This window comes from Mustela lutreola, chromosome 18 (genome assembly GCF_030435805.1).
Source record: "Mustela lutreola isolate mMusLut2 chromosome 18, mMusLut2.pri, whole genome shotgun sequence".
Taxonomy (NCBI): domain Eukaryota; kingdom Metazoa; phylum Chordata; class Mammalia; order Carnivora; family Mustelidae; genus Mustela; species Mustela lutreola.
The window spans coordinates 26671580-26694314 of record NC_081307.1 but is presented as its reverse complement, the minus strand read 5'-3'; the positions used below and the strand labels follow the sequence as shown (position 1 = coordinate 26694314).

Here is a 22735-nt window from a genome sequence, read left to right as displayed (position 1 = left end):
ATGTACTATGATTATATAAACTATATATAAGCTATAATTATAAATATAATAATAATATAAATAAGCTTATGTAATACATTAGATATAATTTATCAAATAAAGACACAATTTTATTTTACAAATTCATCTTTGTTTTTGTTTTTAAAAGGATAATTGCATGCTAACTTCAGAACACATTAGTGTCTTAAAACGGAATCGTTCAAGAAAGATATATTTACACCACCTTAATTTTAATGCAATATTTTCATTAAACTCCTTTTTAAGTATTAGAGAATTCTTAAAAATGTACAAGGTGAGGAACGCATACATAATTTTGCTGCTATTCTTGCTTTTCAACCTGGCTTTTCACTCTTAGGGCATTGGGAAGTTCCAAAGTTTTTATTTGGAAACTCAATAGGTTTGGAACTTGAAGTTTCTTCATACACATAGAAATACCAAAGCGAGCATTTCCTTATGGGCCGTGTTTGCCATTTCTGTTTCAACAAGAAACAATTTATCTTCTCTAATTAAAAGGTTTATGAACAGTCCTTGCTAATTTCTAGGCTCATGAAACATGGCTCTCAACTCACAGACTCTGAGGAGGCAGGAGATTTAGTGCCCAATTTCTCCTGACTGAGCTCCACTCCCTGCTTCAGTGGTTACGTGCACTCTGTTCTGAGAGGAACTGGCATTGGGGTAAGATGTTAAAACGCAGACACAATGAAGTGAGTAAATCAGTCTCATTGCACATACTGATTAGCGTCCACACTCAACACACAATGCCACATTGAAACTGAGACACTCCAGATTCTCACTTACATGATAATCACTGTGGCTCTCTGAGTGAAATCAATGTATCTTTGTCATTTCGTCTGTTGAGTATGCACTAATGGCTTCCCCCAAATGGATAAGGACTGTTAACTTGGGGGATTATTACAAGACACCTGAGTAGCTGAGTGATTGTAAAATTGGAATTGTTTCCATCTCAGAAGTCCCAAGGAATCTATGGACTCATACTTTACTCCATTTGATAGCACACCCACTCACACTTTGAGATGGCCAATTCAAGTAAAAGAAGCTGTTAAAAATGGCTTGTGGGTTGTCCTGGTTCCCAGTTTAAGACTCACTGAAAATATAAAGAATAAGCAAGACCTTATTCATTTAATTTCGCACATTCTAAAAGTTGTTTTCCCGTATGCGATTGTGCTTAAGGTTGGGATATAGTTTCCTATATAATAAAAAGACTTACAGGGGGGGAAAAAAAAGAAGAAGCTGTTAAGATTTTACTATCAAGCAAGTTAATGTCCTTATTCTTACAAATAGTGCCATGGGCTGGTAGAAGGCTCTCTCTTTTCACAGATAAATACACTAAGAGGTATTTATCACCTAACAATTTACTTCATTCGTTTAAGGCACAGCTCAAGATTCCCTGCTCATATTTTCCTGAAATGAGCCACCTTAGTGACTCAGCATTGACTCATACCACTGAAATTGACCTCTCTCCAATCCTATAAGTGGAAAGAAGCTGATTTGGGTACTTGGTTATAAATATTCCCTAATGTCTTTTCTCTGAAAAATTTGAACATTGAATTGAAAACCGTGAGTAGGGGAAGAGTAAATAAAGATACCAATGTGCTTTTAAGGTATGTTGCAATATGTTGCTTGTAATGATGCTGATTAAAATGGAATTTTTTGTAAGCAACTTTGAAGGGTTTTCTGGGTACTAATTCTGAAATGTATGCTCATTTTCAATACAACTTAAAAATGACACCTGTTTAAGTTGGAATGAGTATGCATTTACCACCTATGTAAGCATAAAGTATGGGAAATACATTTATGAATATTATAAATGCTTGAGAAAATTTTTTTCCACATTACATATGATTGTATGTTTTATTTATTCAGGCTCCTATATTCATGAATTGGGCAATTCAGTCTCATACACAAAGTATAAACAGACCTTAAGAGTATGAGCTTCAGGAGGGCAAGAACTTCTCTCCCTCTTTAAGTATAGTACCCAACTCATAGGGAGACCTTACCCCATGCTGACAAAAATGAATGATGGAATGATGGATGAACAAAGTTAGGCAAGACAAGTTAGGAAATGGATATTGAACAGTAAGTGCTTTCAGGATCATCTTTTGAATTGTTCTCTTTTTCCTCCATTTTTCTTATTTTAAGTGGGTGATCTCTTTCATCTAGTGTGTTGAACTTACTGTTCAACTATTCGATGGAATTTATCAAAAAAGTTATCACTCACACTTGCTATCCTCATACTAGATAATCTCTTAAGAATGTGAAAAAAAAATGATTGTTTTTCCCTAAAACTACACACTCTCAGAGGGGCCACTTTTCTTCTTTAGATCAGATTTTTTTTTTTTTTTTTAGATCAGAGTATTCTTAACAAAGGGAAATTGTTCGACATGTACATAGCCACAAGACTCTTAATTCTTCTGGAACTCCAGCTCAACTGTATTTGGTTCCAAAGTAGAACTAATCATTCTTAATCCGGAGGTAAAGTCATTACTGCCAGTAAACAGGCCCACTGACCTTGAGTGCAGAAAACCAAGATGGCTGCCATCAATTTCTTAACGGTACACTTTCCAAATTACCTCCTAAATTAAAGTGGAGGCAAATTATAACAATGAAAGGGAATTGACAAAAATATTTGCTTCCTGAGGTTTTTGTTTGTACATTTGCTTTGTTTTTAATTTCTATTGCTTAGCATTGTAACATCATTATTAAATGACTAAGCATGGGGGCGCCTGGGGGGCTCAGTGGGTTAAGCCTCTGCCTTCGGCTCAGGTCATGGTCTCAGGGTCCTGGGATCGAGCCCTGCATCGGGCTCCCTGTTGAGCAGAGAGCCTGCTTCCTCCTATCTCTCTGCCTGTCTCTCTGCCAACTTGTGATCTCTTTCTCTCTGTCAAATAAATAAAAATCTTAAAAAAAAAAAAAGACTAAGCATTATTGGGGCCATGCAAATTTCCTTTGTTTCTCATCTGTATGTGTCCCCTTACTTCAAAATGTTCCTAACGTTAAGTAGATTTAGAAAATGTGGATAGTCAAAAAGAAGGAAGGAAAAACCATCCACAACTTTAACACAAAGAAATAACCATTATTGACCTTCTAGATTTTTTTTTCCCCCTCTCTCTACCTCTTTATTGTTGTGCTATTTCTGGTCTTTCTGAAAAAAGAAACTTGGTACATTCTTGTAAATAAATGTTTTCATAAAGCCCAAAACAAAAACATAAAGAGGATGATAAAATGGAAGTTATAACATTTTCTTTTGGCTGATCTGTATTTCCCACAAATAGGCAGTCTAGAAAAATAGAATACAGGGTTGGGAATCTGGCTGACCCAAGTTTGAATCATACCTCATATGTGACCCTGTGCAAGTTGTTTAACTTACAGCCTGTTTCCTCTTCCGTAAAATGAGAATAATACCCTCATCAGAATGTTTCTGTGAATAGTCAATGAGAGGTATTTAAAGAATTTGGCTAGGTGCCCAACACAGTATGCACTCAGTGAATGCTACCTATTATTATTATTATTTATAAGAATACTTACTGTTATTCTACATTCCTAACTGACCTTGTAGATCAGAAAGTTCACCACCATGTGACATGAAGATTAATTTTAGGTCAGTCCAGGAGAAACATAATTAAGCAGGTAAATCTATTGGAAAGAGACCATATATTGCATTCTCAAGCCAGTACTTTAGAATGATAGGATTAATTAAAATTCTCCTCTGTTAGCATAGTTAAGAGGCAGGATGGTTATTCTTTGAAATTAAGATGTTTAAAAACAGCGATCTGCCTCATTCTATCTTAACATCATCTTTGCCATTGCACAATTTATGACCAAAAGTTCAGTTTGCCTTGGTGTGATACAATACAGAGAAGACCAGAAGATACATGTGTTGCTATTCTCTTAGAAGTTTCTTTGAGTTTTAAGGTGTACTTCAAGTTTAAGAGCTCTTCTGATTATTGAAAGTTTGGTGGGTTTTATATTAAAGGGTTTTAAGTGTAATTATTTATCCAAATGTAATTATCTATTTAAATGTAATTATATAGCTATATAATTAAATGTAATTATCTATCTATCTGAAGGGTTTTAAATGTAATTATTTATATATTTATTTATTTAGGGGTTTTGTTGTTGTTGTTTAGCTCTGGGCCCAGTCAAGCTCTGTTATGTCAAGCTCTCTGGACAACCTCCATTTCTCTTTCATCCCAGGAAATGTTCTTAACAACAGCGTGACTATTTATTGAGAGCCTGTTATGTGCTAGGCACTGACATGGGTCCTTCGCATGAATTATTTCATACGATAGCATGGGTGGTCCTCTGATCTAGGCATAACGTGCTCATTTTTCAGGTACCAAACCTGTGGCTGAAGAGTGTTACGTCACACGCCAGGGGTCACACCTCCATGATGGCCAGGTCAGCAGCTGGACCTTATACTCTACAGTTCCCCACAGGCTCCTGCCCTGCCTGCTCCCTCCTCTCCTGCAAAATCCGGGGCCTTTCATGCAGGATCAGAGGAACCTTGTCTTTGATAAGGCGCATAGACAGAAAGGATCAATTATGGCATATCAAATATGAACAAGTCTTTCTTTCACACTTTCTTTTTCAAAAGAAAAAAGGTCTGTCATTCATTGACTTCTAAAGCTAGGCAACCAAGAGTAAATAACATCAAATTATTTACTAAATATAATAAATGGCAAACTGGAATTTGAATTTTCATGATAATCACGTAAGACAACGACAGCGTTGGGAGATACGGCACAGAAAGGAGCCTGGAGAGGCAGATAGGGGAGGAGGAAGGAACTAGACCAGAGCAAGGAGTGCAGGGACGTGCACTGACATTTCTGTGTCCAGCGCCATTTGGGGGCTTGCCGCCATTCAATGCAGCAGACCACGACTTTCATGGATAGTCTGAAATTTGTCATTAGATTGACATTTAAAGAGAGAGGGAGTTCCATTCAGAAAGCTGTCGATAAAAAAATTCAAATAATACATCTTCAAGCACTAGCCTGGAAATAAAGCTGCATATGCACAGCCTATCCCGAACTCTAGGAATTTTGTTTGCCTGAGGGAATTCCAGATCATGTTCCCCTGGTCCAATGCTCCTCCCATCCTCTGAGGAGGAAGCTCCATCTTTAGACGTCCATGTCAGATGCTTTCTTATCAAGGGAAGGGGTAGGGGAAAAGGGTTTTCTAGAAGGCAGAAGGATATTGGGGAGTTACCAGGTATCTACTAGGTTGGAGGTCAGTGGGCCCCTTGGATGTGAGGCAAGAATTGGGGCGATGATGTTCTGGCATGATTGAGGTCCTGCCTGTGTGGGGGTGTCTGTGGGAGGCGTAGAGCAGGAATCGTGAATCTCAAGCACCCAAGCTTGGAAAGAAGTTGCCTTTCCTCAAGCCAGGAAGAGTGGCTGCCAGGAGTGCTACCCCGTAGTTTCATCTCATTAATCATCTTATTAAATATACCACATTTGATTTACAAAAGGCAAGCGTGTTCATGTACGACGTACAAAAATACAAGTCGTGTGCGGTATTGGTTTCACAGGACTGTTACCTGAGCGTTTGCACCTGACCTTGCCCTTAGAAGAGCTGGGTTTTGGGTTCAATATTCTCTGGTCATCGTCTTGAAATTATTAATAATTTTTGAATAAGGGGCATCACATTTTAATCTTGCACTAGGCTCTGGATATTATGTACCAGTTTCTGGTTGTGTAAAAGGTCAACAGAAATAATGAACGTCTCCCCAAGTTTCTGAGAATCTCATCTCTCATCTCACATCCTTAAAAAGATGGAAGATGAGAGTCTGAGGCAATTGTGGCAATTCTCCCCTCTCTCTTGCCCCTGTATAAGCTCTTTTTACTCCTTCCCTACCCCCTCCACCCCCCACCCCTCACCCCCCAAAAAAAGCTCTCTTTCATTTACAACTTCAGAAATGATTTTTATTCTGGTCACTCGCAAACAGACATCTTTACACCGGCTCTGAAGGTCAAGAGCTATGGTGTCTAATAAGGAATTAACTAGCCACTGCGGGCTATGGAGCACATGAAATGTGGCTAGTTCAAACTGATGTGTTGGGGAGTGTAAAACACACACATACATGATTGTAAAATAAGTCATTGCTTTTTTCTTAATACTGATTAGTTATTCAAATCTTTTTGGTATATTGGGTTATATAGAATATATTATAAAATTGTATAAAATTATAAATTATAAAATTTTTTAATGTGGCTATTAGAAAATTTAAGTTTATATGTGGCTTCAGTATGCAGCTTAAAGTGTATTTCTGCTGATCTAAATCTCCCCTGAAAACAAACATGTTTTGAACTATTCTACCTACATGTCCCACTTGTATCTCCATCTTGAAAAGTCTCAAAAAGTCTTCTCCCTAAATATTCTTTTTCCATCTGACTTACCCAAGCCAGTAAACAGGCCATCAAACTGTACCTCTGCCCTCACCCCCAGAATTCCGTTTCCATCTCTCTTGATTCCAGCACTCTCTCTCCAGACCTACTGTCCTGTCCTTGCTGAGGCGTTCAGCCTTTCTTCCTGTAATTCGCACTGTCCCTCCAAGAGCCACCCCTGCCTCACCCTTTCTCACTCCCCTGCTTTTATACTGCTGGATGTTCTATAACAGAAATCTTACTAATTCCCTTTCTTGATTGAATCCTTTCAGTGCCTTCCCATCAAACTTAGTGTGACCCAATTATGTTACGATCTGGATCGGGTCTGATAGCCCAATTTTACCTTCCACGTCTCCGTACCAGGCACCCTGCATTCCAATCATACCAAACGCTGTTAGTCCTTGGAACACATCCTTCTGGCCTCTGGGCTTTAGCACATACTGTTCCTTCTTCACGGTGGGCTCAGCACCCTCCAAAGTGAAAGTCCACATATTCTTTAGCCCCTAAGCATTTCCTCCGTGATGCCTCAGAGCTTCTCCACAGCTTCTCCATTAATGCAATATCATGCTGAATTAAGATAGCCTATTTTAAAGATTGTTGAGCAATCACTGCTCGAAATGCATTCCAGATTCTTCGAAGAGTGACTGTACATAGTAATTTTGGCTGAATAAATCCCACACCCTTTTCTCCCTGACCCACTGCTTTAGTTCATGCCTGTTTTTCTCCTGCCTAAAGTATTGGCACTGTCTCTCTATACCATTCCTCACTCTTCTTATTTAATCTGATACCCTGTTAACAGTTACATCTTGTTTACACACCAACATGAGCATGACTTTTCCCCACCTCAAGAAACCCCAATGGTGGTCTTATTTTTCCCCAAGAATTAATCTGAATGACTTTGCATGAAGCTGATCCTGATACTCGGCATAAAAATACCTTTCCTTCCATGCCAGGGGATATGCCAATCCTTTATAATAATCTCATTTACCCCTAAAGATCATCCTCAGAGGTGAGCTCTATTATCTCCACTCTGTGGGTTGCAAAGTAAAGGTCTAGGGAGCTGGACGGACTTGTGCCCATATATTCAATTAGCAATCACAGAGCTGGACATGAAATCCAAGGCCATGTGACTGCCAGCCCCACCTGCTCCCCCCACACCACACCAGATCCTGCTTTCCCTCTTGTTCCCACATACCAGACCCATCAAACCATTCCCAATGGTCTTCCACGTCGGGTTCATTTGCACATGATCCACACCCCCGTTAGCCTTGCACACCTCTGAAGTCATCTGGGCAGATCACTCACACCCAGTGTGGGTTTCACGTCCCTCTTGGTGCCTGTGATGCTGTATGACTATTAGTTTCCCTTCCCTCATCCCCGAGGAATGAACCGTCCTCAGGAGCTGTGACTCCAACTCATCAGCACTGAACAGGACAGCCTGGACCATCACTGAGGGACAGCACTGGCCTTTCCATTTAACACATTTCTAGAAGAAGGATGATAACACTTGCAACACTCCTTATGTATTTTCCACATGCCAGGCCCTGGTCAAAGTGTACGCACAAAGCACAGAACAGGCACAGCTCACTTAGTCCTCACAAACCTTTCTGAGACCATTTCTTTCTAATTCCTTAGGTTTCCCAGGAAAGTTCAGTTGGTAATACTCGTAACTTAATAGAAAAAAAAAAAAACTTCTGGTCAATACCAAACTCCATAAAATAACTAAAGTTTGCCCAATACGTGGGCAGGAGTTAATAGGCATTACTTCTTCTCAAGAACTGCATTTAGACCAGTAACATTTCATGCCTTTTTTAAGATAAGGAAATTTAAAAAATATTACTTGTTTTTAAAGTTCATGTGTGAAGATAAATGGGAAAAAAAGAAAACTGGTGGAGGCAGTTTAAATATTTTGACCTAAGTATACTAAGCAACCATGTTCAATGGCTTAACAAAACAAAACCAAACCTACTTTTTGAAATGTGGATCTTTTTCTACAGAGTGGCTAAAAAGACATCAATATAACCTTTTAGTAATTAAAAATGTTATAATCAGAATTGGTTTAATAGAGGTAATATATGGTATTAATGGTGGTAATAATATAGTATTGATAGGGGTTATACATGTTCAAGCTATATATGGTCATCTGTCCATTGCTATATTGAATTGGGCTACATCTGAGGTCCCAGTTTGTTCCAGATTTTGCCTCACTTCTTCCTGATAGCTAGAAAGGTCTTTCCAGCTGCCTACTTAAGGGACCTTCATCTAGATGTTTGCAACAAATACATCCAATCCTATATGTGCAAATATCTTCTCCCCCACATGAAAAACAAAGCAAAAAAGCTCTTCTCCATTCCCATTTTGGTGGATGGTATCATCTACCCAGTTACCCCTCGAATTCTACATCTTTTCATCCCCTGAATTGATCAACTGATGGATGAACATTAGAGAGTGAGTCTGAGACCCAGGAGGCTGAGACTTCACACCTGCTGGAGGAAACCAGGATCTTCCTGAAGAGTAGCTGTGGCCCTATCCCTTCAAAACACATGGATGCATGTGCTTCTGATGATCTGAGAGGCCTCGGAGCTGGTAACTGGACCACAGAAATGAGGAGAATCTTATTATATACTTCTAATCCATGAACAAATAAAGCCGATGGTCGTGGTTGACATTGATAGGAAACTTCTCTATATTAGATGCTTTGCTATATCCAATAGGGTAGTTTTAATGCTTGGGACTTTGCATAGGCTCATTTTAGAGGAGGAAACCATGTTGCAGGAGGGTTTGGTACCTTGGCCTGCTTCATCATAAGCAGATCGTGGAACCAGGCATCCCACCCAGCCACATACGTGTCCTAAATCCATGCTTGGAGACACAAGTCCCCAGCCTGTGACATACTATTTCCTAATAAAAAGACTGGATCAGGAAAATTTCATCTACATCAGACATTCAAAGTCATGGTAATTTATGTGTCTTTAAACATTTAGTGCTGTGACATACAGGAGAGGAGCATGTGAGATAGTGCTCTGTGGGACATGCTTTCACTCTTGACTCTGAGTCATTTGGCTTTTACTCCATTTTTTTGTGCCTCTCTGATTCTTCACCATGGATGGGACCAGGCCCCTACTCCACCTCACTTGAATCCCTGGACCTTACCCATACTTCAGTGTGACAAGGTCTCCCACTGGGAACTTTCTCAATCTTCTTCTAGCTCTCAGGAAGTAGTCCCACTTGCTCAACTCCATCTACTGCTCCAGAGGTCCCACTCTGCCCCATGCCCTTTGAGGCTGGACTCTCCCTGTCCTTGAGTTTTAGCTCCCTTTGCTAACTAACCCCTCTGGGGTCTTGCTCCTGAACTGTGTACACGTCCTCTTGCATCTTCCCCCTGTCCTGCTGGAGTTTTCCCCATAGAGATTTCTCAGAAATGCTTTGCTTTTGGTTGGAAACCAGAAGATATAGATTTTTTTTTTAAGATTTTATTTATTTATTTGACAGAGATCACAAGTAGGCAGAGAGGCAGGCAGAGAGAGAGGGGGAAGCAGACTCCCTGCTGAGCAGAGAGCCTGATGTGGAGCTCGATCCCAGGACCCTGAGCTGAGCTGAAGGCAGAGGCTTTAACCCACTGAGCCACCCAGGTGCCCCTAGAAGATATAGATTTTAAACCAATAATTTTCCTAATTTCTACTGAACTCAAAAGCTCTTTTGGTGGCGTGACCCCATCTGATAACAAAGACTAGGAAGACCAGGGTCCCTTTAGGTCCTAGCTCAAAAGGTCCTGTTCTTTCCTCTTTTCAGGTTTTATTCTGGACCATGGAAACATAGCACCCCTTCTCACGGGTTCAGTTAGAAGCAAAATGCAATAAAATGACTGAGGAGTTTGGGAACAAGGCCGCACATGAATGGAACATACCCCAGGAAACTTAATTTTATGATCCTAATCTTTTAGTTCTTGACAGTTGCATAGTTAAATATCAGTGCCAAGAAGAGTGAACCAGAGTTCTGAGGGCATGTTCTCCCAGTTCATTTCAAAGGAAGCAAAAGTATAGGCTTCAAAACGGTTATGGTGCATTAGTGTACCATGTAATAATATATAGATCAAGTTAAATTATTTTACCAGACAACTGCCAGTATGAGGCACATGTCCCACTGCAGGGATGTTTGGAACTTGTGTCAAAGGAAGGTGATTCTCAAACCAAAGTGATTATTTAGGGCTTTGATTGTCATTTGGTTTTATTTATATAATGAGGGCGATGGAGCTCCTCTCTGCTGCCAATAAATCTAGAAATTAATTTAAAACATATTAAAAACACTTCGTGTACTTCAGGAGGAAGTTTTTCTTTAATTCAAGAAAAAAGTTATTATTATAGAAATCAGTCAATTCTGTTAGTCTTATAAAATTAAATCTCTCATAGAGAGGAGTCAGTGATACAATCAGCTTTCAGACCACATATCATATAAAGTCATGTTTCTAAACAAGTTTCAAAGAATCAGAATATATATTACCTGTCATTTGAACTATTGACCTAATCTATTTTTAAAAAAAGAATATTAGTTTTTCTGACAAAGGAAGTATCTATGCTTTTCCACATTTTTGCTTTCCCAATTGTCAGAAATAACCAATACATAGTTAAGTTGTTCAAGAGATTAAATCAGGGAAGAAGTCTATGGTGGTTTAAGCAAGCCAGATCATTTCAGATCATGTTTCCCATGTTGAGGAGTCTGAGGACTAAAAGGATTGCTCTGACATTTAAACTAGTGTTTAAATGAAAAACATTCTAACCAAAACCACCAACCAACCAAACTATAAAAAACAACACACACACACACACCAAAACAAACTAGCAAACAAACACTAAGGATGTGTGGGCTAAATTAATTTTCTTATGATGAAAGCTACATGGAATCACATACAGTATATATTATTTTGACTCTGTATCTTTTTTTGTGTATGTAAATGTTATTTGTTGACATTTGATACAACTACTTACTTGGGCTAATCAGCCATTACTCATTTACTCTTGCCCATACACGTGGCAAGATGATGGTTGTAAAAACACAAAGAAAACTCTATTGCTCTCTCATGGAGTTCACTTCTGTGTAGAAATATTAGACACCTACAAAAAATTCATTAAAATGAGATAAAAAATGTAATGTACAAGTTGAGATGAGAGCATCTAAGAAGATGGTCTCTTTCTGAGAAGAACGACACATTCACTGAATGTGTTGTTGATGAAATCTCTCTTTGGGAAATAAGTTAAGATCATTTGAATACTTACAGAAAATTTCAGTTCAAATGACCTTAAAGGTTTTGTGATTTTCCAGATCCTTCATCATAAATTAACATGTATAAAGCTCTTGGGATAGTAGCTAGCACGGACTAAACTCTATATAATTTTATATTATCAACATCTTTTGGATTGAAAAAATTGAATATTTTTTTTCTGTAGTTTATTGAAATCTAGCTATTCAGGTTTTTATTGTGTTCTTAGGTTTATCCAGAAGCAGATATTTTGACTGACCTTGTAAAGTCTTCCAGCTCATATGGTTTTTTAACTTGAAAATACCTCCCAGACTGACACTTTTTCTATCCTGAATTCTCTGTTTAGATATATTTTAAGGCCTTAATATGAAGATCTTAAATTTTGTAAATCTAGGTTTGAACTTTTCTCTCTTAGGCTTATTTAAGAAGGAAAAATTTAACTCTCTAGTTGATCACATCGCTTGATGAATGTGACTGTAACCAGAAGCTTTAAGAAAATTGGGAGTAGAAGTCAATTTTTCTTGGTCTGAATTATTCATCAAATGAGCTTTATCTAGGCATCTGGTTCCACTCTCGTTTTACATAATTATTAAATAAAGGGCTTTTTTTAGGTCAATAATTCAGATGACTGGTAACATATCCTGAATTCTTTGAAATTGAGTTTTTTTAGAAACACGAATTTTTATATGATAACGTGGTCTAGAAGCTGATCATACCCCTGACTTGTTTTATATAAATTAGTCAATATACCTCCTTTACCAGAACGGTTATATTTTAATTTCTAAAATAATGGCACTTTCTAAAATTTTTATGTTTTTTTCTCCTTTGATTTATGATTTCCAAAAAAATCATAATTCTTATAAATTATTATTTTATCTCTAAACTCAAGCAGTGTTTTCCAATCAGTGTGGTGCATTAATCCAACACAGGGGGAAGAAATGATCATTAGGAGTCACTTATCATTCAACTAATACTGATTGAAGACTTAATATTCAATATTTTGAGTTGTTTGCTGCATTCCAGCTGCTGTTCTAAAGCGAGCTGAGTTGTCCCTATAGCTTTCGCTCTGCCTAAGCAACCTGTACCTTTCCTCTGGCCAGTTCTGGCCACTCCCTGCCCTCGCGAACTTCCAGGACCGAAACTGGTTCAAGCCAGTGCTCAAGGGACATCAAACAATACAAGTTAATTCACACTGTTCCAGAACAACTAAGTGGCTGTAAATTTTTTTTTTCATCGCCACTACTGATAATTCTTTGCTGTATATCTTTTCAAATCTAGATATTACGAGGCAAATTCTTCTAGAAATTATTTATTCACACAGGATATAGTACAAGACGTTTACTCTACTGCAATTATCTATCTGACAGATTAAGTATCCTTATTTCAGAAAGGGCTCAAATTGTTCACCAGATGGCACAACGAGCACAGGACAGACGAAATTGTTACTGAATCTTTTTTCCTATGTTAACTTTAGCACAGAGAATTGAATCACTTAGATGTGAAAGCATCTTGAAAATCTACAAAATAACTTATTTTTAAAGCAGCCCAGTGTCACTTTCTTAAACTTTTTTGGTTAGTAATGTTAAGTGTAGGAAGACTTATAAAGCATTATATTCTAATATTAATACAGTCCAAACTTGTCACCGCACTGACCCACAAAATCAAAAGCATATGCATGTTTTTGTTTGTTTGTTCTGTTTTGATTTGTTTTAATTAACAGGCTACCGTCTCTACCATGGTCACCTTCACAGAAGCTCAAATGTCTTTGAGGAAGCTAACAACGCCTACTGAGAAGAAGGTACAGGAACTTTGACTTTTTAGAGGAGGACAAAATGAACATTTACACCGAAACACTTTCTACAGCATGGCCAATAATAATTCCGTAGAATGTCTCATTTGCACATGTTATTTCTGTGCATTTAAAAAACACCATTCTTTTTTTTTTTTAAGATTTTATTTATTTATTTGACAGAGAGAAATCACAAGTAGATGGAGAGGCAGGCAGAGAGAGAGAGAGAGAGAGAGAGAGAGAGAGGGAAGCAGGCTTCCTGCTGAGCAGAGAGCCCGATGCGGGACTCGATCCCAGGACCCTGAGATCATGACCTGAGCCGAAGGCAGCGGCTTAACCCACTGAGCCACCCAGGCACCCCAAAAACACCATTCTTCATGCCATTCCCTGCCTTTACTCAAAGAGAATTGTTACATGAGCTTCAGAACTTGGTTACAAGCTTATTTTTGCCATAGTTTTTTGGATTCCTTATGGCCGATCCTTAGAGCCATATTAGTCCCTAAAGGATGCTGTTCTGGATAGAACATCAGGGGTTTAGAGCCTCTGAGTTTTATGCCATTCCTCACATTCAGCTATCCCTGAAAAAAAATTATTAGGAAAAAGAATCTAAAAAGAAGAATTATTGCTACATTGAGTACACCAACTCTCCTACTTAAAGCAGAGGGTCTGATTAATTATAAGAAAGCATTTTTGATGTGCACTTTATACTGACTACTGAGAAGACATCTCAAAGAAAGCTAGAAGATTAAATGTCTACGTTAGATAAAATAAAAAAATTTAAAAGTACACAACAGTACAGATTTTAAAAATCACTGAAATTGTTAGTGTAGTTCATTAAAAATAAATTGCCCTTAAATTATAACATGGACATAAAAATAAATTAGTAAATATAATGAGAATATTGCTAGATTTTTTTTTAAGGTAGGAAAATTTTCTTTGAAAGATCTCTGGCTAGATTCAGGAAATGTGAAAGCTTTTTTTTTTTTTTTCCCCTTCAAATAATGCTTTTTAAAGGTACAGAATCAATGCTGGATTTATGCATATCTGACTTGTATGGGGAAGAGGAAACCACCGTCTTTTGGCTAAAATTGCTAGTTGGTAAAACAGACATTTCTGTTTTGAAAATAAGAGGACAATAAAGTATAGTGCAATTCTATACAGCTATGTTATTTGCTAAAACTTAACAAACAGACAAGCAAAGAAACTTACCCTTATTGATTCTCTGTCACTTATTCAAATAAGATTATCTTAATTTAGCTGAAGATGAATTAGAGTTCATAGTTGCCAGTATTTAGAACTTAATAGTTACAAAGGTGTTTCCTTATGGCTAGAGGTTTAAGTCTCACCTTTTTCAGTAATGATGTAAAGAGATTTTTAAAAATCACCATATAACTTTTTGCAGTGAGAGTTTAGAACTTAATAGACATATCCATAATTAAATCATTAATTTGAGGAACTTTTTAAAAAGTATCTAATATAATCAAATAGTATGACACTTTATTACAAAATGCAAAAAGCAAACACTCATTTTGTTTGAATATCAAATATAGTTATAAATAATTTAGGCCTTTGATATATAACTTACCTAAAATATAAAATAATAAAAATGATGCAGAACTACTATGGAATCGTGTTTCCTGAAATCTAAATGCTATATATAATTTAAAACAACTGATTAAACATGATTAGTCTTAGAACAAATGTCCTCTTATGCTATTATTTAATTAGCATGCGATACCTTAAAATCAGCTGGAAGGCAGCCACAGTCAGCCTTAAAAGGACAGCATGATAATTAAGAGTTGCCATTTATCTTTTTATTATAAAATTAGTGCTGTAATACAATGTGAAAAAGCCTACAAATCTGAACGTAAGGGATTTCCTAAATATTTTGATTTCTAATTCCAAACATTTAGATATTTTAAACCTTCTAATCTTTGTTAATTCATCCACAAAAATTCATATAATACTGATTACAACTTTCGCTGCCAAATGGTTATCTTGGAGACAGAGGATTTTATATTATTTATTCTTAGTAAAATTCATAATCCATTCTTACTTTTGATTGCAGCTTTGTGGCAACTTTTCCATAAAATGGCTATAAACATTTAGGCCTACTTAAAAAAGTAATTACCATGTCATCTGGCACAGAAAAAAATGGGAAAAGTGTCTATAACCAAAAGTGTTTCTCTATCAAGAGAGGTACTCACAGAATATTCTCTCCCTCACCCAGGAACCCACGTTCTAGGGAGGCATAATGTAACTACTGATTACCAGTAACCTTTTAGGCTTATTTAGGAAAATTAGAAGAAACTCTGCGATCATAGATTTTGTGTCAATTATTTGATTTCTTTCCAGTTCATGAGCTCTACTTTTTTTCTAGCTTCAGTATGAAAAACAACCCCGTAAATATCTTTGTTAGAATCAGCAATTATCAGCAATTCCAAATTAATTTTAAATGGTCTGATTTTAGAATAAATTTCTAATAGCAGTACTTAGTATGCTTATTTTCCCTGGCAAACTTCATAATACCTGTAAATAGAAAAACCACCTCTTTTAGCTACTAAAGTTTTCAAGCCCCTTTTTTGTTCAAAATTTACATGTTGTAAATTTTTTTTTCCTCAAAAAATTCTGATATAGGACATTTCGAGCTTTCATCAAATTGTGTTCCTGAAGCTGTATTTTCAGTATCAGGGAAATTAGAGCCTCATTGCTGTTTTCAAGTATCTTGAGTTTCTCTGATAAAAGGTAGTATAACATATAATAGGATTTCTGTTTCCAGATCAAGTCTGTATTTACAGTAACTAAGAAGAAAATAGTGACGTTTGAGGTTAACAGGATAATGACTGAATGCAAAGTCCGAGACCCTGGACAAAGTACATTCGGGGGTCAATAAAACTCTGGGAGCCTGTGGGCAGAGACAAATGCAATATGGTTGGTGCAGTGGACAGAATATAGACATCGGGTTCAGATATAGCTGAAAGAGAAAGTAAGGAAGTGTCTGGGGAGACAGCCTCGCTATATTCTGAAAGATGCATGACAGGTGCCTGCCACCCGGGGGGAGATTTAAAGAAAAAGTCTGTGCAGAGGCTTTGCAAAACATTGGAATAATGCATCTGGGAAATTAACAAAGTATTTGATATTGCTAACAACTGAACTGGGAAATTACGAAGTATTTGATATTCCTAGCAAGTCAGCTGAGAAAATAAGGATACATAAATAGACAAAAGCTAAGGGGCAATCTTGAAAGATAGGAATTTTTTTCTCTGTTATGTGGTTCTCAAAGGTGATGAGTTAATAATAGCTGATGGATGCAGTTAGAATGCTAATCTTTCATAGCATTTTGCCTTTAAAAGGTTATTAATGTAGGAAAAAATAAGAACACAGGTATAAATTCTGTGTGACACTCAAGTGTGACAAGGCTCTGTCACACACAGTGCTCTGATGAAGGCAACAGGGCACAGCAGGCAGGTACGCCTCAGGTACCCGGCACCTTGCTCTTCTACAAGCTGCCCTAAGAGAAACTGACAAGAAATGGATTTCTCGCTGCAGATTTCTCATTGCGCTAATTCTAATTTTTTTTTTTTAAGTGCAAAGCTCTGAAGGGAATTAAATTGGAGAGAATCTCTCTCCGCCTTATATTCTTTTGCAACAGGATCACTTCCTTGGTGGCTATTTTTATAGAATTTAACTCAAAACTAACTCAATTACTCAAAACTAAGTCTGTTCATTTAGCTCTCCTTTGAAAGTTAAGTATAGGTGAAATGTAATGCTATCACTTCACCATGTTCCCCCATACACGGCTCCCAGGCACAGAAAGACATGATTCCTATTTGATCTCATCATTAAACATTTGGACATGAATCCCTAGATTGAGTTTTCTCAGTCTGTCTTGATATCTTGAATACTGGTGACCTTTAGAACATACGTTGTGAGAAATATTATCGCATACTTTATAATTCTCTTCTCTGAGGGCTGTTGACATTGCTGTACCTGTGAAATGAGTAAATATATGCTCATATGTAGCCATGAAAATTGTATTATTATACTTAATTAAAAGGTGATTAAAAGGTGTTATCCCTATTTTGGGGGAAAAGTTAGCAAATAAAAATATATTAATTAGAAGTAGATCTTAGACACTATTTTACGTTTCATGGCAGATTCGATCCTCAGGGGAGGTTTTTATTCAAAGTTTTCAACCGAATGTTTTTCATGACCTATCACTGTAAATGATCCGATGTATTGAGAGACCAACCATAGGACTGACTTGGCTAAGGCTGGAATGTGGCTAAAACCAAATGTAATCTTCATCTGGTCATTTCCTCATCAAGGATTTCAACTGGACTGACCAATTTCAATTCACAGTAATAACTTTGTTCCTAAGAGACTCTAAATCAAAGAACTACCCACTAAGGGGCAGTTTCTACTGCAATCCAAAGTCTGTGCTATTATCTTGCAGCGGTTGACAGCAAACATCCACCAGGAACGGTAGCATACGTTTGTAGGAGGTGTGTGGTGTTTTTGGTTTCACTCTATCTCCGAAACCTATCTGCGTGTGAGAAAAACCGGGCAATAAAAGAAGTTTTACCGGCACACACTATAGCTGGGCTTGAACTCAATGCAGAGATTGCACTTCCTTTCTTTCCTTGGATTCCAAGCCGGGGGAGCACAATGGGGGTGTTGTGCTCTGGGCTAGCGTGGCATGCATGACACCAGGAAAGGACGTGTGAGCAGCTTTCAGTATCGACACCGTTTGCTTTAGAACTACCCTCGATGAAATCAAAGGGCACCCAAGACTCGAAGTTCAGGATAAGCAAGTGCAAAACCCACTGGCGATTCCAAGCGCAAAACCCACGGAATTCCTGAATTTAAATGTATGCATTGGTGCGCGGAGAGTGAAATAAATTCTTGATGAGGCTTCAAAAATGCTCCACAATTTCCAAGCTGCTGATTTCTCATGTAATTCTCTTCATATATGTTCGAGTGCAGTTAATAAAAGGACCCATTGTTTATGAGGGAGAAAGATTGTTGTTCGGAAGACTGTCCAGAACAACAAGCTGTCATGGTTTGTTCAAACACTAAATATCTTAAACTCCAAGGCATATTGTAATTTTTTTTGGGGGGGTCACAGAATTTCTAGGACCTATCACTGAAACAAGTCTATGTTTCTGGCACTATTATGTGGAAATGTATGCATGTGTGCGTGTGTGTACATGCACGCTGCTTTGGTAAATCCAGATAACACAATGAATATAAATCTTGTAGGTTAAGTTTTGCTCCAAATAATTGTTACACCGTGCTTTAAAAAAAGGGCAAAAATAAAATAAAAGCTTACCTCTGTCCGTCCAGTGGCTACCCAGGGACCTTCTCAGCCTCGGCCTCAGCGGGTAGGCAGAGCTCTAGGAGCCAACAATCTGCTAACGGAAGCAGGTACACCCGAGAGCGGCCGCCTGCCTTCCAGCCCCGCGCCCATCCGAGCACACACCTGCTTCTTCAGCCCCGCCGCTCATAGGCAGCAGCCAGGCACAGGACCCCTGTTTGCAGACGGTGACACCCTCTTTTTGGGTCACTCCTTTTCAGGGCGAGCAGCCAGGCAGCGGCGGCGATGATCTTGCAGGGAAGGCTTGCCTTCCCAAGACAAAACCCTTTTCTGCTGTCTGAGAGCCGACAGGCAGCATTATCACTCTGCATTCCAAGTTCTCCAATCAGCTAATCAGAGCAGCCGTCAACGGCTGGTGCAAACGGCAGCTCGCAGGCGTGGGGGGCTCTCATCACCGCAGGCCAGCATGCCCCTTGCCTCTCTCTTCTCTGAATGGATTCTTCAGTCCATGCTTCTTCCAGGGGGAGGCTCAGCAGAATATGCCACACTGTTTTCCATAAGGAAAATGGCTGGTGCTCTCAGCACTGCTGCAGACAGCTCGTTGGGTTCCACGGGCTTTCCGTAGCCATAGCAACAACCAACAGACAGACTTGGGCAGCAGGCATGGCTGATCCTGTGCGGCTCCCTACACGGCTTGTTAATTTCTTTTCATCAGACTCATCATTTGGGGAGGAGGGGCGCTTCTGCGGGCTTTCTAAATCTTTCACCAAGAGCCCAAGTGCTTCCAGATTTCAACTTTCCTGAGGAACTTCCGTTAGCAGCCGATGCTGCATGTAAAATTGAGGAAGGATTCGGGTCTCTCCAGGTTAATAACATGCAGGTCGCCGTAGAGACACTAACTGGAACCACTGTCATAACAGATCTACGACCTGCACGTCATCGAATGGGCATAAGGGAGATGGGCAGGTGGGGGGCGGTTATACTTTGGTTTTTTTAAATGATAAGCTTATAGCCACTTAACTGAAACAGAGCCCTAGGACTCATTACAGACGGCCCAGATAACAACCAAGTCCGATAAGGCTATTTTATAAGATGTAACCAATGGAGTTCATGTATCTAGTTACTTTCGTGTATTTTTACGTATTGTACAATTTGAGATAGAATTTTAAAAATCCCACTTGTTCCCTACTGCAGAAGATGATTAACTTAATTATAGTGTATTTGTAATTTAAAAATACCCTAAGGGGCATCTGGGGGGTGTGGTTAAGCGTCAGACTCTTGGTTTCAGCTTGGGTAGTGAGCTCAGGGTTTTGTAATCGAGCCCCACACCGAGCTCCCAGCTCAGCGTGGAGTCTGCTTGACATTCTCTCTCCCTCTCTCTCTGCCCCTCTTGCTCATGCTCTCTCTCTAAAATACTTAATCTTTTTTTTAAAGATTTTATTTATTATTTATTTGATAGGCAGAAATCACAAGCAGACAGAGAGGCAGGCAGAGAGAGAGGGAAGCAGGCTCCCCGCTGAGCAGAGAGTCCGATGTGGGGCTCGATCCCAGGACCCTGAGATCATGACCCGAGCCGAAGGCAGAGGCTTTAACCCACTGAGCCACCCAGGCGCCCCTAAAATACTTAATCTTAAAAAAAAATAAAAATACTTTAAAAATCCAAACTAAATTAAAAGCCCTTTGCTTTAAACAATACCTCCAAAGCAGGAATACCACCCTTCCTTGAAAGGTCACCTCATGAGGGAGAATCCCACAGTTAATACCATTAACCATTTATACTTTCTGCAAAATGCCCCCCCTTTTCCTTAACCCCGTCATCGGTCATCGTCTAGTCGATCTATTTCCAAGAGACCATCCCATCCATTTTGGTTTCTAACAACCTATTTGAAATAGCTGTGTTAACACTTCGGACTTGTAAACATAGGTGCATCATTTGCTAGTAGTCATTGACTTAGTATTTCGGAAGGACTGCCTTTCCTGACCCACGTTAGCACTTTTGCCTTCAGCGGCAATTTGCCAGCTTAAGTACGCTGAGAATCCTGTGGACACAGACTTGGTGACCTCATTTCCCTTACCTCTCCAGCCAGATTCACATTTGGTAGGACTGAGCCAGCTCAGGGTTCAGCATCATCTATGGAAGTAAAGTGAATGCACCTTTCCGCCTGGCACAGTCCTCGCCGCTCCGTAATGCTTTAAGCCTGCTCACACGTTCTCATGTCAATGACCTTCCCTTACATTATTTGGAGTTTGCGGCACCTATTTTTGCCCCTGCCTTCAACTTCAGCCTCATAATTTGTTCTTCGCTCCCTGCATGTCAGCTGTCTTGAATTACATCCTATGTCTTGCTTCCCTGTCTGGCAGACACCCTGCTACCCAAAAGCTTCTCAGTCAGATTTCAGCCTCCCAGCAACTTTTACCTCCATCCCAATCTGCCTTCTACTTTATCTTACGACGCTTTTCTCCAACAGACCACCTCACCAATGGCACTCCCAGGAAGGGTATGCCGTGGCCTCCTCTGTGCTTCTCCTGTACCTGGGATCTCCCTCTACTATTGCCAAACTTGTTACACGCTGTAGACTTGGTAGCCGTTTCATGTCTGATTCCCACACTGCTCTGCGAAACCTCTGGAAGCCAACTTGGTCCTTCCATGTCTTATTTGTCTTCCATGTGTTTTTTTTTTTTTTCAGATTTTATTTATTTGACAGAGATCACAAGTAGGCAGAGAGGCAGGCAGAGAGAGAGGGAAAGCAGGCTCCCTGCTGATCAGAGAGCCCAATGCGGGGCTTGATCCCAGGACCCTGGGATCACGACCTGAGCCGAAGGCAGAGGCTTTAACCCACTGAGCCACCCAGGCGTCCCTATCTTCCATGTTTTAATTTTAAATTTAAGAGGTTGTATTTTTTACTTTTTTTTTTTTTAAAGATTTTACTTATTTATTTGACAGAGAGAGAGAGCACAAGCAAGGAGAGGCTGCGGTCAGAGGGAGAGGGAGATGCAGGCCCCCCACTGAGCAGGGAGCTCAATGCAGGGACTCAGTCCCAGGACCCTGGGATCATGACCTGAGTGGAAGGCAGATACTTAACGACTGAGCCACCCAGGCACCCCTAATTTTAAGATATTTTAGTATCTTAAAACATTTTGAAGGAGGACCTAAAGCGCTGTTTGAACAGGTGCGGAATGACGGCATAGTGTGAAATCTGTTTTAATTCACCTTTTCAGTATCACCATTTGTCAACATTATAACTTCAGAAGAATTTAAGTTGTTTTGATTAAATGTTGACATGTTCAAAAAGTTATCAAGAAACCTCTTAGTTCCTTTTGGATTTTAGGATGGGTTTTCTTTGCACCGTCTGAAAATGTCTTTATTCTACCCTTGCACCCAATTGAGGATTTGACTAGGTACAAGAATCTTTTTAGTCATTTTTTTTCCTTTGAGATTTTGAAGGCTTTCTTTTTAAAAATCTTTTATGTTCTTGCCCCACTACGCCCCCCAACAATCACTCCCCCCAAAAGAGAACTGGAAAATACCCAAACTGCACAGGGTAGAAGGTTGGCAGAAACCCAGGCTAATCTCTTTGCTTCTATGGCGTCCCTGATGGCATCTCTAGTAATTGTTATATGTTACTCTCTGCAGGGGGTCCTGTTATTTCTGGGCTTTTGTCTTCTTCACCTACCCCAAGCCCTACCCGTCATAGCTCTGGCCACCATGGCCCATCAGTGTTACTGTTACCCGCTGGCTCTGCTCTACTTTGTGTCTCTGACTTTCTTTGTCCCCTTTAATTTGTTCATTTAAAAAAAAAAAAAGTTGCTGAATATAGATTTTCAAGGAACAAATAGGATTTTTCTATTTCATCTTTCTGAGCCAAGTAGAACACTTCATACATTGCCTATACCTAGAATACCCAATGTCAGGAGCTCATCTTTGGCCTAGTCAGGTATGGTAAGGACACTGGATGTTACATTGTTTT

At 39.1% G+C, this 22735-nt stretch overlaps 1 protein-coding gene across 18 annotated transcripts in view; it reads right to left on the bottom strand.

The window, feature by feature from the left end:
- SORBS2 (sorbin and SH3 domain containing 2) overlaps nt 1-19633 on the bottom strand; it is a 209601-nt gene extending 189968 nt beyond the window's left edge. For 9 of the 18 annotated variants that reach the window (XM_059156079.1, XM_059156085.1, XM_059156078.1 and 6 more), the window contains exon 1: nt 18783-19626. The gene's annotated coding sequence lies outside the window, so the exon portion shown is untranslated. Of the gene's footprint in view, nt 1-18782 lie in introns of all 18 variants that reach the window. The other 9 variants (XM_059156090.1, XM_059156089.1, XM_059156096.1 and 6 more) reach the window with 7 other exon arrangements.
- Nucleotides 19634-22735: the final 3102 nt, after the last annotated feature.